Here is a 16213-nt window from a genome sequence, read left to right as displayed (position 1 = left end):
GGACCATCATCTTATTTTTGGATTAATGGACCTTCTAGTTAATGACGAAAGTATTCCCATTAGTTCTATAGTGGCAAAACCTTCTGAAACTGAGAAGTGAATGCTCACTAGGGATTTATATAATATGGATGTGGAATGGAGTACTGGGAATGCACTTGCCTCTAAGTTTATGTTACCCAGATAAAGAATTCTTTATATGATTTTCATTTCAAATGTTTATCCTTAATTTGGTAACAAAACTGAGCTTACTACATTCATGGTTCGTATTCTTCATTTTATCATTTCTGGAGTCTCTGTATGTCTTCCTTCTCTGATTTGTCATAGCATCATTCAATTTCGTCTCCACCCAGGTCACAGTAACATACCTTTTGTTTATCTTATGACTATGTTAGCCACCCATAATTTAGTGGCTACGCATGTTGGAGAAGCTCCTATTCAACATTTACCCTTCAATAACTCTAACATTAACAAGATAAATTTGAAGTTGCCCCTAGGCCAAGTTAATGTGGGTGCTGTTGAAGCAGCTGCCAAAAATGAAGAGGAGGGTGATTTGCCTCCAGATGATATCAATATGGATGATCTTTTTTATGAAATTGAATCCAATTCTGCTGCTGATCCTGATTATCAGCCATCTGACTTTGATGTGCATTTGCTCTCACTTGAGGAGAAGGTTGAAAGTATGAATGTGTCCCATGAAATGCAATTTAAATATATGTCCAAGTATCTGAAGCGCATTAACAAAGGACTTCATCAAATTGATCCTTCCATACCTGCTCCTTCTTTGGGTTTAGATTAGTATTTGAACATGTGTTGTGTAATATCTTTTAAACTACTTGAATTTCTCTTATTTTATGTGCTTGGACATGCTTGCTCCTGGGCTTGGTAATCTTGCTTAACTTGGTTCCTATATTCTCTTATTCCTCATTATTCTTCTATTTACTTCCATTATTGTTTATTGGTTCTTTCCTTTGTCATATTGTGACAAAAAAGGGGGAGAATTTTATCGTGCTTGTGAAATGTGGAACTGTGGATAGGTAACAATTTTTTACAGTATGGTATTAAAGGGGAGTATTGTTGAGTATTGATGAGAGTATTGGTACATATTGATTTGACCAGGTTGTAATTGGTGCATGATTCTTTAACCAGGTTGTAACTGGCGCTTGATTCTTTATTGTGCATTTTATGCTTATCTTACTTTAATGAAGTGTGTTTTGTTACAAATTTCACAAAGGGGAAAATTGTAAGTGCTATGTTTTCTAGCTCATATGATTGTTAAATTTTGTAGTGCCAAAACCTCTTAGAATCTGTATCTTGTTTAGTTCATCTTTTTAGTCAAGATCATGCAATTCAAGTACAAGTTCAAGATGTTCCAATTTAAGATTCAAGCATCACAAGTATAAGAGATATGCAAGTTCAAGAACTACATCAACTGATAGTTCAAGCTTTCAAAGCTTCAATGTGCTTTACTTTGGAATGCTAAGGTGAAATACAACTCACAAGTACATTAAGTTCAAGCTTTAAAAGTACTTCAAGCTCAAGATTTAAAGTATGTCAAGATATCAAGCTTCGTGTTCTTCAAGATCAATGATTAACTGAAGCAAAAGATGTTTCAATGTTCAAATATCACTTATAAGGTATGAATGACCCTAGATTGACCATAGATTAGGTCATATTGATTGCATACTTTAATTGGGTCACTATATAACTGTATAGGCTGTTTCTCGACTAGTCTTACCCTATGTTCGACTAGTCTTAGTACTGGCTCGACCAGTCCAAGGTTTGTTATTAATTTTTAAAATTTTTTGTTATAGCCTCGACCAGTCCTGGAGACTGTTCGACCATTCGAGTGAACAGTGCTCGACCAGTTGAGCAGGCTTGACTCAAAGTCCAGTAACCAAATTGGGTCCCACATGACTAGTCATGAGCATGGCTCGACTAGTCATGGAGGCCACTCGATTGGTCGTGCAAGCCATTCAACCAGTCGTGGAACGGCCTTATCTTATCACGCCCAAATTTTTAAAAGTTTGTTGGTCCTTTGACTAGTCGAGCTGACCTCTAGGCCAGTCGAGTGAACAGTTTCTCCAATTATAAATAGAGCACGATTTTTAGAGTTTTTCATTCAATTCAAGCAAAATCAAGACACCACTTTGAGAGATAAGTTTGTGATATTCTTAAGATATTTAGTGCTCATTTAATATTCTCTTTAATTTAGCTTTTTGCATTTAATTTTGTATTCTACAGTTTAATCTTAATTAAAGAAGGGATTTAACTTTTCCTCTTTCTTGGAATCAAAATCAAATCAAGCAAGCCCATGATGATTTAATTTAAAAATCATTTAGAACCTAGAGCCTTTTCATAAGTGAGTGTAGACATTGAACATCTATGTTGAACTTCTACTCTTAATTAGTTTTATCAAGCTGCATTAAAGAAGAATATCCAGATAAGTATTTTACATTTCTGTAAATCTATTCTTTTGGTTTCTTTGAGATTGTGCTAGGAAAAATCTCTTTCTTTTTGGTTTGTATGAGGTGATCCAAAAAACTCAGAGTGTAGGGTTTTTGAATTGTGTAAGCCCACTTGAAAGACACAATTGTGAAGGTTTTAGGTGAACCTTGAGAAACCTATTTCATAGTGAACGCCAATATCCACTCTGTGAATATATTGGGAGTGAAGTAGTTGTGTGGTTGTTTTTCTAAACAGTTAGTGTATACACAAGCGAACCACTATAATTTCTAGTCTTGTGGTGAATGGTTGATTGTGGCATTTTGTGAATGTTGTAATTTCCTTTTAAGCATTTGTGGAGAATGTTGTAATCTTATATGCAAGTGTGGGAATGTTATAATAGCTTAGTTATTTTTCTTTGCTATTTTATCCTTTATTCCTCTATATCAGTTTGGGATTTTGATACACAAACCGTTCTAGAAATCAGGTTGCCTTACCATAAGCCATTGGTTTTTGGTGTAAGGTTGTCCTTAGAACAACATTTGTATCTACCTCTCAATACTTGTACATTCGAGGTTGTTATTCATTTTTGCTTTGTGGGATTGTTTAAGTGTTATCTTTATTTACAATTGTTTATTTCCGCATTTAATTTTTAATTTGGCATAGTCCTATTCACCCCCCCTTGGGACTCTTAGCTCGGCCTTTTCAGTTCGTATCCTTGATCAGAGATTCCATTAATACAGAGCCAAATCCAATAGACTTATTGGAGGGTCCCATTGGCGTGCGTTGTTTGTGGTGTATGCCTTCAACTGATGAATCATACTTAATAGTGTACGCAGTAAGATGGAATTCCCTCCCTGCATTTTAGCTTTAACTTGAATTTCTCCCACTTTTTCTCATGAGGTAGCCAACCATCCTTAGGAGATTTAAAATCAACGCATACAATATGAGAAGGTCCTTCAAACCAAGGTCATTCCATTGGTGAAGGTTCAGTGTCATCACCATTCTGTTGACGAGGCTTCTTGGAAGCGCGAGGCCGAGATTCGAGAGCACTATCCCCATCTCTTTGATAATTGATTATGTGTTGTATTTTGTATGATGTCTCCGATTTTATATGATGATACTGTGTTTCCCTCTTTTCTTATGAGTTATGTCTATTTGTGTGATAGTGTAAATTTCGAGGATGAAATTTTTATTAGGAGGGGAGAGCTGTAAGGCCCTTATCTTAGTTCGTACCATTCCTTAGATTTTCGCTATCCTCTCTCTTGAATTCCAACGACCCGCGACCTGTAATTGGTGTTTGCGTGCGACCATAAGTCGCACATTGTCAACCTAAGTCGACTCAACCCGAGACTTGTACCCTAGCGACCGCGTTGTCGCTGCGGTTCCAATGCAACGTCTTACTCACCAAGGCGATACCTGGGCTGGGAGCTATGGGCCCATTCATATCTCAAGAAAACGCCATGTGTTTGTGTTGTTTAAGAGAGGAGTCTCTACAAAATATCCCATCAATCCCATCAAGGGTCAAGTACAAGTCAGGTACACTCATCACTTAACACATCACCCAACATCACTCACCCCATCACAACCCATACCTCTCTTACACAACCCCAAGAGTTAACATTTCCATCCCATCTCCTCTCTTTCTCTCTCTCTCTCTCTCTCCCATCCATCACTCCATCCCATCTTCTCTCTCTTATTTCTCCCTTCTCTTCCAAGAAATTCAAAAAACAAAACCCAACATCCAAGCATTTCTAAGCTCTGAAAGAGCCAAGCATGGCCCACTTCCTAACCCTCTCATCTCCCATCTCAACCCTCCATCCTTCATCATCCTCCATCAAGATCAAAGTCAATGAGTTTGGCGTTCCATCGACCAAGAAGATCAATGGCGGGTGATATTGGATCTACATTTTTTTGTGATTTAAGGGCCCACATACGGTGGGACCCACCTCGATGTATGCTTTGTATCAAAGAGGGGCCCATAGTGGCGAGGCCCCTTCATCATTGTCGATCTCTCTCTCTCTCTCTCTCTCTCTCTCTCTCTCTCTTCCTCTATCTCTCTCTTTTGGTGATAGAATGTGGCCCACCTGATCTAGACCATCTAGGTGTTGGGCCCCACCTCGCTGCCCATCCATTTGGACAGGCCTGGATGAAAGAAAAACATAAATATCGGCTGATCCAAGGCTTTGGTGGGCCACCACGTGGACTCACCTTGATATATATTTTATTCAAGCCATCCATCCTTTTTTATGGTGGGCCACCCCGTTTGTGTTTTCCCAGCCGTCCATTTAAACGGTCTGGGTGGGGCACACCATGATATATATATATATATATAATGTATATTATATTATGGTGGGCCCCATGTGGGACCCACTTGGTCAGGTAAGTATTATATCCAAACTGTCTATCCATGTGGGACCCACCCATGAGGCATGTGTTAGATCCACACCGTCTGTTGCCTAAACATGGGGCCTCACCTTGATGGATGTGTTGAAATCCAACCTTCCAGCTGCTATGGGACCACCGGGATATGTGTTATCCCCACACCATTCATCCATGGGGCCCACCTGCAGTACGTGTGGGTCCACTATGATGTATGTGTTGCATATCCACCGTCCAGCTTGCTGGATGTTGGGAACCCACCTCACGTATGCCTTTTACCCACGCTGCCCATTCGTGTACAGGATGTGGGAACCCACCTTGGGGTATTTATTGTATCTGCATCATCCAACGTGGGACAGTGCCAGGCACACTGTGAAGTATGTGTTTTATCCTGGCCGTTCATTGGTGCCAGATGTGGCCCACCATGGTGTAGTGTTTCATCCATGCCCAACGTGGCCCACCTCTGCTGGATCTGATCCACATCGTCCATCCAGATGGTAGGCCACCACGTGGACCCACCTTGATTGATGTAATGTATTCCACACTGTCTGTCAGGACGGTGTGCCTGAAGCACACCTTGATGTATGTATTTTTAGCCACGCTGTCCATTCCATTGGTTGGACATGTGTGGCCCATCATAATGTATGCATTCTATTCTCACCATCCAGACTGTAGACCCACTTTAATGTACTTCACAGCCATGCCGTCCATCTGTTTTGGCTGAGGTCCAGATGGTATGTATGGGCCCACTTGGGACATGCAGGGCCCACCTTAATATGGTGTTTATGCGACCCGTTTGGTGAGCCCAAAAGTGATGTATGAGAGGCCTGATCTGATGTGTATGAGGCCCATGTGCAGGGCCCACCTGTTGTGTATTTAAGGCCCATGTGATAAGGCCTGATGTGATGTATTTGAGGCCCATGGGAAAGGCCCAATGTGATGTATTCGAGGCCCATGGGCAAGGCCCATTGTGATGTATTTGAGGCCCATGGGTGAGGCCCATTATGATGTATTCAAGGCCCATAGGACATGACCATTGTGTTATATGTGGGGCCCATGAGTGAGGCCCAATACGATGTACGTGCGGCCCCTTACGTTGTGTATGAATCCCTTGTATGAGGTCATGGGCCCACTATATGTTAGGCTCTATGTGGGCTACTCCTTGGGAGCAATGTTAGTTAAGTGTCCACATTGATGGGCAATGATGGTTAAAGTCCTCATTGTGACCTTCCCTTAGGCCTTATTAGGCCCATTCTCATCATTCTCTAAGTGGGTTGACCCTAGTCATTGGGCCCCATTTGCATGATCCATCTATTCTCAATGGGTTATCCCAAGATGTTGGACCCCCATTGGTTGTTAGAGGATTATTTCTTTTATTTTGGAGTTCATCTAGGACTCATTTGGGCCCCCTAGGGTATCTAGCGGGCCATGCAATAGTATGGTGAAGGAACCCTTTCCGGATCCTTAGGATTATGGGTAGGCCACTTAGGCCCAACTTGATATAAGGGGGAGTACGTCATCATCATATAGTATGCTTAGTATAGCTCCATGATTCATGCCCATATGCATCATATGTATGCTTGATATAAGGAATGATTGATCATAGCACATGCCATTGGGCAGATTGTTATGGGACTCCCTAATAAGGGGAGTTGTCCACATGAGCGCACGGTACACGCATGATTACTGTATGACTGGATAGCATGATTTATGCATCTTGCATTGTATGACATGAATACTGTACGCCCTAGCGACATCAGGGTTGTAGCCTTCACATGCATATCGTGGTTATTAGGATTGGACACCAAAAATCTTATTCTACTTGGGGTGACATAGATGTCCTTGGGTGAAATTTCATAAACCCTTATGGTACCAGGAGGTTGCTCCAAGTCTAAATGGGTGGATGCATGAGTGGAGAGTGTCGAATACCAGGAGGTCGGGCTTTCGACTGTATCATGGTCGGTTAGAAGGGGGTGCGATCTTACCCGCTTGAGAGGAGAGGGCAAAGGTAGGCTGAGTTTGACCGGCTCGAGGAATGGGTCCGCTATCGATGAGTCGGGCCCGATATTGACAGGTGGATAGTAAGGTCTCATTCACTCATCTTGTTGCGCGCGATGGGGCAGCAATCCAGTTTGGAGTGTACTAGACCACAGTGATATTCCAGAGTTGAGATATATTGATATGTGGACCCAACCTGAGGATTAACATGCTTAAGTTGCATTTCGCATCACATGGCCTTGGTATGACCGACATTATTTATGCCTTGCATCGCATAACCTTGATATGGCCGATAGTATTCATGCCTTGCATCGCATAACCTTGGTACAACTGATAGTATTCATGGATTCACCGGCATATTTTGCTTTACTCTGATATTGCATAATTATATTACTACCTCACGCACACACTTACACCACCCTCTAAGCTTTCTATAAGCTTATGCACGACCGTTGCGTGCAGGTGATGTTGGATCACAGCAGCGCTGAGGCAAGAGCGTATATCAAATCATTGTGGAGCTTTTGTATATATTTGTATTTCCCTTTCCACATTGTACTTATAAGTTTTTTTTATCATAGTGGAAATGTGATGGAGTTGTTGATTGGGTATGCTTATTACGAATCAAATTTTATGTTGAAAATCCTCCTCGTAGGATCCTAGGATTGAAACCTGGCGTATGGGCGTTGGGAGCCGAAAGCGGGGTACTACGGAAGCTGTCAGCGCCAGATTCAGCGATCAAAAATTTTGTGAGCCCAATTTCTAAGTTTGGGGCATGACAATTGGAACTACTCTCAGTTTTCTAAAGTGTGGTCCATGAAAAATAAGGTGTAATTTTAACAGAGTTAGTTCCATCAGTGCCTAGAACTTCATATGTGGGTGGGTTCCATCTTGTCACTATGTTGCCACACGCTCTCATCTATAGACCTTAAAAAGATCCTCATTTTGGCATTCCAATATGCATAATTGGAGCCATCAAAAGGTGTAGGCCTAGTAATTAAGAGCCTATCAAAATTTGACATCTTATAAGCTCAGATTGGTTAGCTCAGGAAATGAATTCAAATAATAAAAAGGAGCAATTAGGCTTTGATACCATTTGAAAAGGCCGAGCTCACCGTCATAAAGGGGGGGGAAGGGTGAATAGGACTATGCCAAATAAAAAATAAATGTGGAATACAAAGATAGATAGCACAATCAGATAATAAATACCACAAGTAAATAGTAACCTCAAATGTACTAGTCTTGAGAGGTTGATACAAACTGAGTTCTAAAGACAACCTAACGCCAAAAACCAAAGGCTTATGGTAGGACAACCTTACTAGAACGTTTGTAAGTATCAAAAACTCAAATCAATAAAGAGCTAAAGGAATAAACTAAGTTATTACAACATTCACCACAAATGCATAAAGTAAATTACACCATTCACCATAACTGCATAAAGTAAATTACAACATTCACACACATAAGCAAATCCAATCATCCACCACAACTCTAAGAATTATAGTGGTTCATTTGTGTGTACACCAACCGTTTGAAAAATAGCCACACAACTACTCCACTCCTAATATCTACTCCCTCGGGATATTAGCTTTCACTATGAAAAAGGTTTTCTAAGGTTCACCTTAACACCTTCACAATTGTGTCTTTAGATGGGCTTACACAATTAAAAAACCACACACTCTAAGATTTTGTAGATTACCTCACAAAAAACCAAAATTGAGATTTTTCTGGCACAACCTCACAAACCACAAAAGATATATAAAGATTAAATGGTACTTATCTGAAAATTCTCCTTATGAAGAAGCTCGGTATAACCAATCCAATGTAGACGAAGATGTTCAATGTCCAGTCTCACAAATGAAAGGTTCTAAATCTAAGTGATTTTTAGATTAATTCAGCCTGGGCTAACTTGATTTGATTTTGATCTCAAAGAGGGTAAAATTATAATTCCCTTCTTTAATGAAATTGATTTAAAAGGAGATCACAAAATCAAATGTAAAAATCTATTTAAGAGAACTTAAAATAAGCATAATATAGCTTAAGAAATGCAGGCACTTATCTCTCAAAGTGATGGTTTGATATAGCTTGGATTGAATGAAAAACTCCGAGATTCATCCTCTATTTATAGGTGAAAATACTGTTCACTCGACTAGTCTAAGGGTCGGTTCGACTAGTCGAAGTACCAACTAAATTTTAAACTTTTTGGCCTGATAAGATAAGGTTAATACTTGACTCATCGAGTGGCCTGCTCGACTGGTTGAGTGGGGCCAAAAAACCTTGCTAGACATTGAGTTGAGCTTGCACGACTAGTCGAGCACTGTTCACTCTACTGGTCGAGGGTCTAATAGAAAATTTTAAAAATTTACAACAAATCTTGGACTAGTCAAGCAAGAGCTTAGACTAGTCGAACAAAGACTAGGACTAGTCAAGGAAATGACCTATAAACTTATGAAATGACCCACATAGCATATGAATGAATATGACCTAACTTATGGTCAATCTTGGATCATCCATACCTTATTTGTGAGTTTGAACACTTGAAACATCGTTCGCTCTACTAATTCATACACTTGAAATACTTGAAGCTTATCTAAAAATCTTGAACTTGAGCATGAGTAAAGACTTGAGTTCTTGAGTCTTTAAAGTACTAAACTTAAAGTTGAGTCTTGAACTTGTACTTGTACTTGAGCATGAAATCTTGAATTTCGACAACGCTTCTTCAACATGAATACATAAAGAAGTTCGACGAAGACTTGGATAACTTTAAAATGCACGAAGTTGATCTATTCATCTCATCAAAACATGATACAAATTCTAAATGATTTGGCATAACAAAATTTGACAACTCTGGGTGACAGATTTACAATATAGCATTTACAAGCTCTCAATCAATTAAAGATCTCAATTGTAATAGTATTGAAAAATTGATTCAAACCTTGTTCAAAGGACAACCTTACACTAAAAATAAATGTTTACGGTAGGACAACCTGATTTCTTGAACACAGTAAGGATCAAGATGGCAAACTAAAATAAGATGCAAATAAAGGAAGCTATCTATTACAAGCATTCAGTATATGTACATGAATGAAAAAATTATAAATATTCAACACACATCCATCACATACATCATCATCCACCACAAATACCAAGAGTTATAGTGGTTCGGTGTGTACACCAACTGTTCTCAAATAGCCACACCTACTCCACTCCCAATAATCACAACCCATGTGATATCAGGCTCACCTTAAAACCTATACAATTGTGTTTTCAATTAGACTACCACAATCAAAACCCCGCGCTGAGATTTTCTGGCTGATCTCAGTCAAAACCAATACGGAGATTTTCTAACTAATCTCAAAAACTAAAAAGCAAATAAACAAAAGTACTTATTTCTTCTTGAAGATGCTGCTTGATGTATCCCGTAAAACCACTTCGCTTGATGTGTAGATGTTCAATGTCCAACAAATATAATCAAGGATTCTATGTTCTGAACAGATTTTAAATTATCTCAAACCTTGACCTACTTGTTTGAATTCCTTAGATCTCAAAAGGTAAAGTAGATACTTCCTTTAAAAAAATAGATTCACAAAACAAAGATCAAGGAATTACAAAAACAAATAAGGTATTAAAGGATCTAAATTTACCAAACGATAGCTTGATAATGACAAAAACTTTTCTCTCAAAGTGGAGGCTTTCTTTGGCTTTTCAAAAATGTTTTGGAATGAGAAAAGACCTCTATTTATAGGCTAAAAAATGGTTCCTTCGACTGGTCTAAGGTCCCATTCGACTGGCCAACCAGATTTCAATTTTTTTGGTGCGATTAGATAAAACTAGCCTTCGACTGGTCGTGGGAACCAACAATATGTTGCTAGAGTTTGAGTCGAGCTCCCCACGACTGGTCGAGCAAATCTCCGCGACTAGTCGAGGATCTACCAAAAAATTTTGAATTTGAGTTTGAAACTTGGACTGGTCGAAGCAATTCTTGGACTGGTCGAACCAGAGCCTAGACTAATCAACTTAGGTTAGCATCAGTTAAAATTTAGTTTATGCAAAGTATAAATACCCGAAGATAATATGCATAAGAAAGGACGTAAACCTAAAGTCTTTCTAGGGTCACTTATACCAGAAACATTGGACATTGAACTCAAATCTTCAGTGGCTTCAGATCTTTTACGTAATGTAGATTTTAATTAGTAGCTTGATCTTGAAGTAAACTTGCATTAGTAGCTTGATCTTGAAGTAGACTATCCATTATGCTTTACTTGATGGTGAACTTTCCATCATATGAACGAGTCACACTTTAAATTGTTTTGCCTCATCAAAATTTGACAACAACGGGTGCTTTATACATCATAGCACTTACAGTCCCAGATTTGAAGTTTCTTCCCTAATGCAAGATCTTTCAGCATGGTCAGTCTGTTTTACTGTTGGAGGTGTGCGATAGAGGGAGTTTTAAATTTATGAATTGTGAAGGTATTCCTGTCACGCCCCAGACTCGAAAATTGAGCTCAAAAAATTCTTGATTAACGAATCCGATGTCGACGACCTCCATAGTACCGCATTCTCGTCTTCCTGCACCCATATGTTAGATTCCGATCCTAGGATCCTACAAGGAGGTTTTTTCAATGTACATTTATCTTGTAAAAAGCATAACCACAAGTTTACCCAAATTACAAAGGCAACATCATCATCACGTATCTACTAATATAAACAGTTAAATACAGTGCTGAAAGGAAAATAATATATCGATAATCAAAGCTTTAGAAAACAACTGCATGCACTAACCTCGACGCTGCTGTGACCTAATGCCACCTGCACGCATCTATCATGCATAAGCTTATAGAAAGCTTAGAGGCTGGTGTAAGTTCTTGTGCAAGGTAAGTGTCAAGTGTGCAATATCAGAGCAATGCAAAAAACATGTTGGTAAGTCCATAATTACTATCAGGCTTATCCAGACTATGCGATGCAAAACATAATAAGCCAATATTATATATTGAGGAAACAATGTAGATCAGCTATACAATGTGGAGTTATAGTAAATAATGTAAATTAGCTATGCAATGTGGAGTTATAGTAAGCCAAATATCATATAATCAGGAAACAATATGGATCAGGTGTGCAATGCAGAGTCATAATAAGCCAAATATCATATACTGAGGATGCAATACAATATGCAAATCCTGACGGGTCCACGAATACTGTTAACCTCATCTAGGCCATATAAATGCAGAAACATAGCAACCCAAAATGTCATATGCCACGGATGTAATGCAATATGCGGTATGAATGAAATGACCAAGCTAGAGTGTGAAGTCGAGATGATAATATATAGTATCACATGCTATGGGGTTCATCACAAGGGACTTCTATCAAAACCAATCCCATATCTAAATTTGGATAACTAGACTCCATGTGGTAAACTCCTAATCTTAGGTTAGTCATGTGCTCCAACCAAAATCCTGGCCATTGCGAAGGTACAAAATAAATAGTTACACACCATAAGCCCAAGTGGATAGTGTATGAATGAATGAATTAAAAGTTGAGCACGCAACTACTGGTCAGAAAGTCCACATATCAGTATCGTACATCTCTGGGATCATCACAAGGGTCTAGTACACTCGAAGATGGATACCGCTCCTGTCAGCCGCATAGCCCAGTGAGTGGAAAAGACCTCACTACCCACCTACCAATATTGGCCCAACTTGTCAATAGCTGACCCATTTGTGAGCTAGTCAAACTCAGCATGGCTTACATCCCCCTCACTCGGGCATATAATGTCATACCCCCTCCTAACCGACCACGACACAGTGGGAAGTGCAACCTCCTGGTATTCGGCACTCGGTGTTCATGTCTTTCACTCGGTCTAGACGTTGGAGCATCCCCTAGCCACGGGAGTTTAGGGACTTTCACCCCACAGACATCCAAAGTGCTCATATGTTAGAACCAAATATTTCTGGTATCCCATCCAGCCATCAACGATGATCCTGTGGAGGCCACAACCCTGATATCGATAGGGCACCAAGTGATCCCGTCACACAAATATGAGATGGATGAGTCATACAGTCCAATCATGCACCAATCCGGCACATACCGTGCACTCATGTGGGACGACTCTGCCAATCAAGGTGTCCCATAAACAACTTCTCCTATGACATATAAAAAATATGTAGATGATGCATATAGGTATGTATCATGATGTTATGTTATCACATACTCATAATCGATATCGATAGCTAGCACCGATAACTGGCTTTGATAATCAGCCTCAATAATTGGCCTTGATAATCAACATTGACAATTGGCCTAGATAATCGGCCTTGAAAATTGGCCTCAACAATCGGCCTCGATTATCAACCTCGACAATCGGTCTCAACAATTGGCCTCGACAATCGGCCTCGACAATTAGCCTCGTCAATCGGCCTTGATAATCGGCATAATCGGCCTCAACAATCGGCCGTAACAATTAGCCTCGATAATTGGCATAATCGGCCTTGACGGCCTCGATAATCAGCCTCAATAATCAGCCAATATGTAAGGCAGGGTCCGTAGATGGACAGTTGATCTAAACCAAAACATAAAGATCAGACATCCAACTACAACGATGATGAACCGTGCAACATTGATGGGGCCTAATGATTTGGGTTAACCCAGAATAATGAGAATAGGCCTAACAAAGGCCTAAGGGAAGGTCACAATGTGGACATTTAACCAACATTACTCCCAAAGATGGCTGACCTAGAGCCAAACGTATAGTGGGCCCATGGCCTCACACAAGGGCCTAATTACATGGGCCTTACTCAAGGGCCACATATACATCAATCAGGCCTCACTCATGGGCCTCATATACACCATATTGGGCTTTATCATATGGGCCAATATACATCACATTGGGCCTCATCAAATGGGCAGCAATTGCATCAAGATGGGCTGTAACGGATGGGCCATAAATACATAACATTGCCCTCAACGAATGGACCACACATATATCACATTGGACCTCTCGAATAGGCCACGAATACCTCAAGGTGGGCCTCACAGACGAGCCACAAATACATCAAAGTGGGCCTCACAGATGGGCCATAAAATACATCAAAGTGGACCTCACGAATGGGCCATAAATACATCAAGCTGGGCTACATTAGCTACACCATGCATCTATTTAAGAGGTTATTTTAGAGTGTTATCCCAAAAAAATGAATCTTACTGGAGGATCATCTATACCATACCACAAATAATAGTGGAGATAATGATTTCCACCATTAAAATTCCCAGCGCCCACCATAACATTTATTTTCCATACAATTTATTCATACGGTCACAAAGACCTGATTTAAGTGGAAAAATAAATTTCATACTGATCCAAAACTTCTACACTCCCAAAAGGGTTTCAATGGTAGACGTTCAATCCTCCACTATTTTTTGCAGTGTGGCCGACCTGATAGACGGTGTGGATCAACACATACATCATGGGGTGGTCCATGAAGCACCGTTTAGATGGATGGTGTGCATATACAACACACCATTGTGGGCCCCGCTCGTCTTAAACGAACAGGCAGGTTATATATAACACATACATCATGGTCAAGGTGTGAGGCATGTATCCTAGACCGTACCATTTCGTAGGCTTCCACGGTCCTCCTGTTATCGGCAACCCGCGATTTGTTATCGGCGTTTGTGCATGATCCTTAGTCATGTCTCATATATCAGAGTCGGCTCGACCTAATACCTGTACCCTTGCGACCACGCCGTCGCCCCGGTTCCAATGCTGCGTCTCACGCGCCAAAGCGATACTTGGACCAAGAGATGTGGGCCCGTGTTCAGTTCGAGGAAAATACCGCGTAAGGTGAAACCCAAGAGAAATATCTCATCAATCAATCCCAACAATCACCTCACATGTCAAGTACAATACCCCATCCCCAAGTAACCCCAAAGTTAAAGCAACTCATCGCTTAGATGTCAAAGTCCACATCACCCATCACTCCATCACCCATCCCTCTCACTCCTTACAGCCTCTCTCTCTTTCATTTCTCTCTCATTCCTCCCAAGCAACCGTCCATGGCTTCCAAGGAGAGAGAGAAGCTAGTGTGGCCCACCTTCCTACCACCAATCCCAGCCTCCAAGCTTCTTCTCAACCATTGAAATGCATTCTTTAGAGCTATAAAACCCATTGGTGGAAGAAGGAAGAATAGATCTTGAGGTGGGTTAATTTTTTTTTTTTAGATTTGATGATTAAGGGCCCACCTATTTTGGGACCCATCTTGATGCATTGGAAGATCTAGGGGAGCTCATAGTGGCAAAGCTCCCCCACCTCACATGTGTCTCTCTCTATGTCTCTCCCTTTTTTTGTGATGATCGTGTGGCCCACCTAATTTATGTGTTTCATCCAGTCGTCTAGCTGGGATGGTGGAGTCCACCAGATTTATGTGTTACATCCACACCGTCCATTTTTGAATGGTGCTGGGCTGTTTGGACGATGTTGTAGTGGGCCATCCTAATGTATCTGTTAATCCAGCCGTCCATCTGTGGCCTCAGCAGCGGATCAGTTGTTGTATTGACGCTGCAAGTTCTATGGGTCCTATGATGTATGTGTTATATCCAGACTGTCCATCCCTACATCCCATGAGCAACTTGGCTGTTGTATCGACGTTGCAAGTTCTGTGGGTCCCATTCTGTGGTTTGAGTTATACTTACATTGTCCATCTGATGATGGACCACCTGATGCATGTATTTTATCTAGCCGTCCACTGGCTGGAACGGTGGACCCCACCATGAGGTATGTTTTTATCTAAACCATTCATCTACTGCTGCCCAGTAGCTAGAGCTGCTCAAACGTCTGCAGATCAGTGGGCGCTAATCATGAGGTATGTGTTATATCAACACCATCCATCAGTGGGCCATGTGTGCGTGGGGCCACCTCAATGTTTGTGGCTAGTGAGCCACGTGTACGTGACCCCACCTCGATGAATGTATTACATCTGAACCATCCTGCCTTGGGACATCCAGTAGCCTCTGCTGCTAGACTGTATAAAGGGACAACATAACATCAGTTTTAAAAATAAAATAAATAATAAAAAAAATAATATATAATATAATAATATATTATTATGTATTCATATGTGGTGGGCCCCATGTGGAACCCACCTCTGTGAACCGGATTGGCTGGTGTACAACAACTATTTAGCTGTTGTATTGACTCAACAAATTCTATGGGCCACACCATTGATGTATGGGTTTTACCCACACCATCCAGATGGCTGGACGGTGGGACCCACCTTGGATTTATGTGTTCCATACAAGTTGTCCATCTGTTTTGCCAGCATGGGACCCCCATAATGTATTTATTTCATCCACACCGTCTAGATTATGCTAGACGGTGCTAGACAATGTTTGGACG

This window comes from Magnolia sinica, chromosome 6 (assembly GCF_029962835.1).
Source record: "Magnolia sinica isolate HGM2019 chromosome 6, MsV1, whole genome shotgun sequence".
NCBI classification, from domain to species: Eukaryota; Viridiplantae; Streptophyta; class Magnoliopsida; order Magnoliales; family Magnoliaceae; genus Magnolia; species Magnolia sinica.
The sequence above is the reverse complement of the archived record's forward strand: the minus strand, read 5'-3'. Positions refer to the sequence as shown.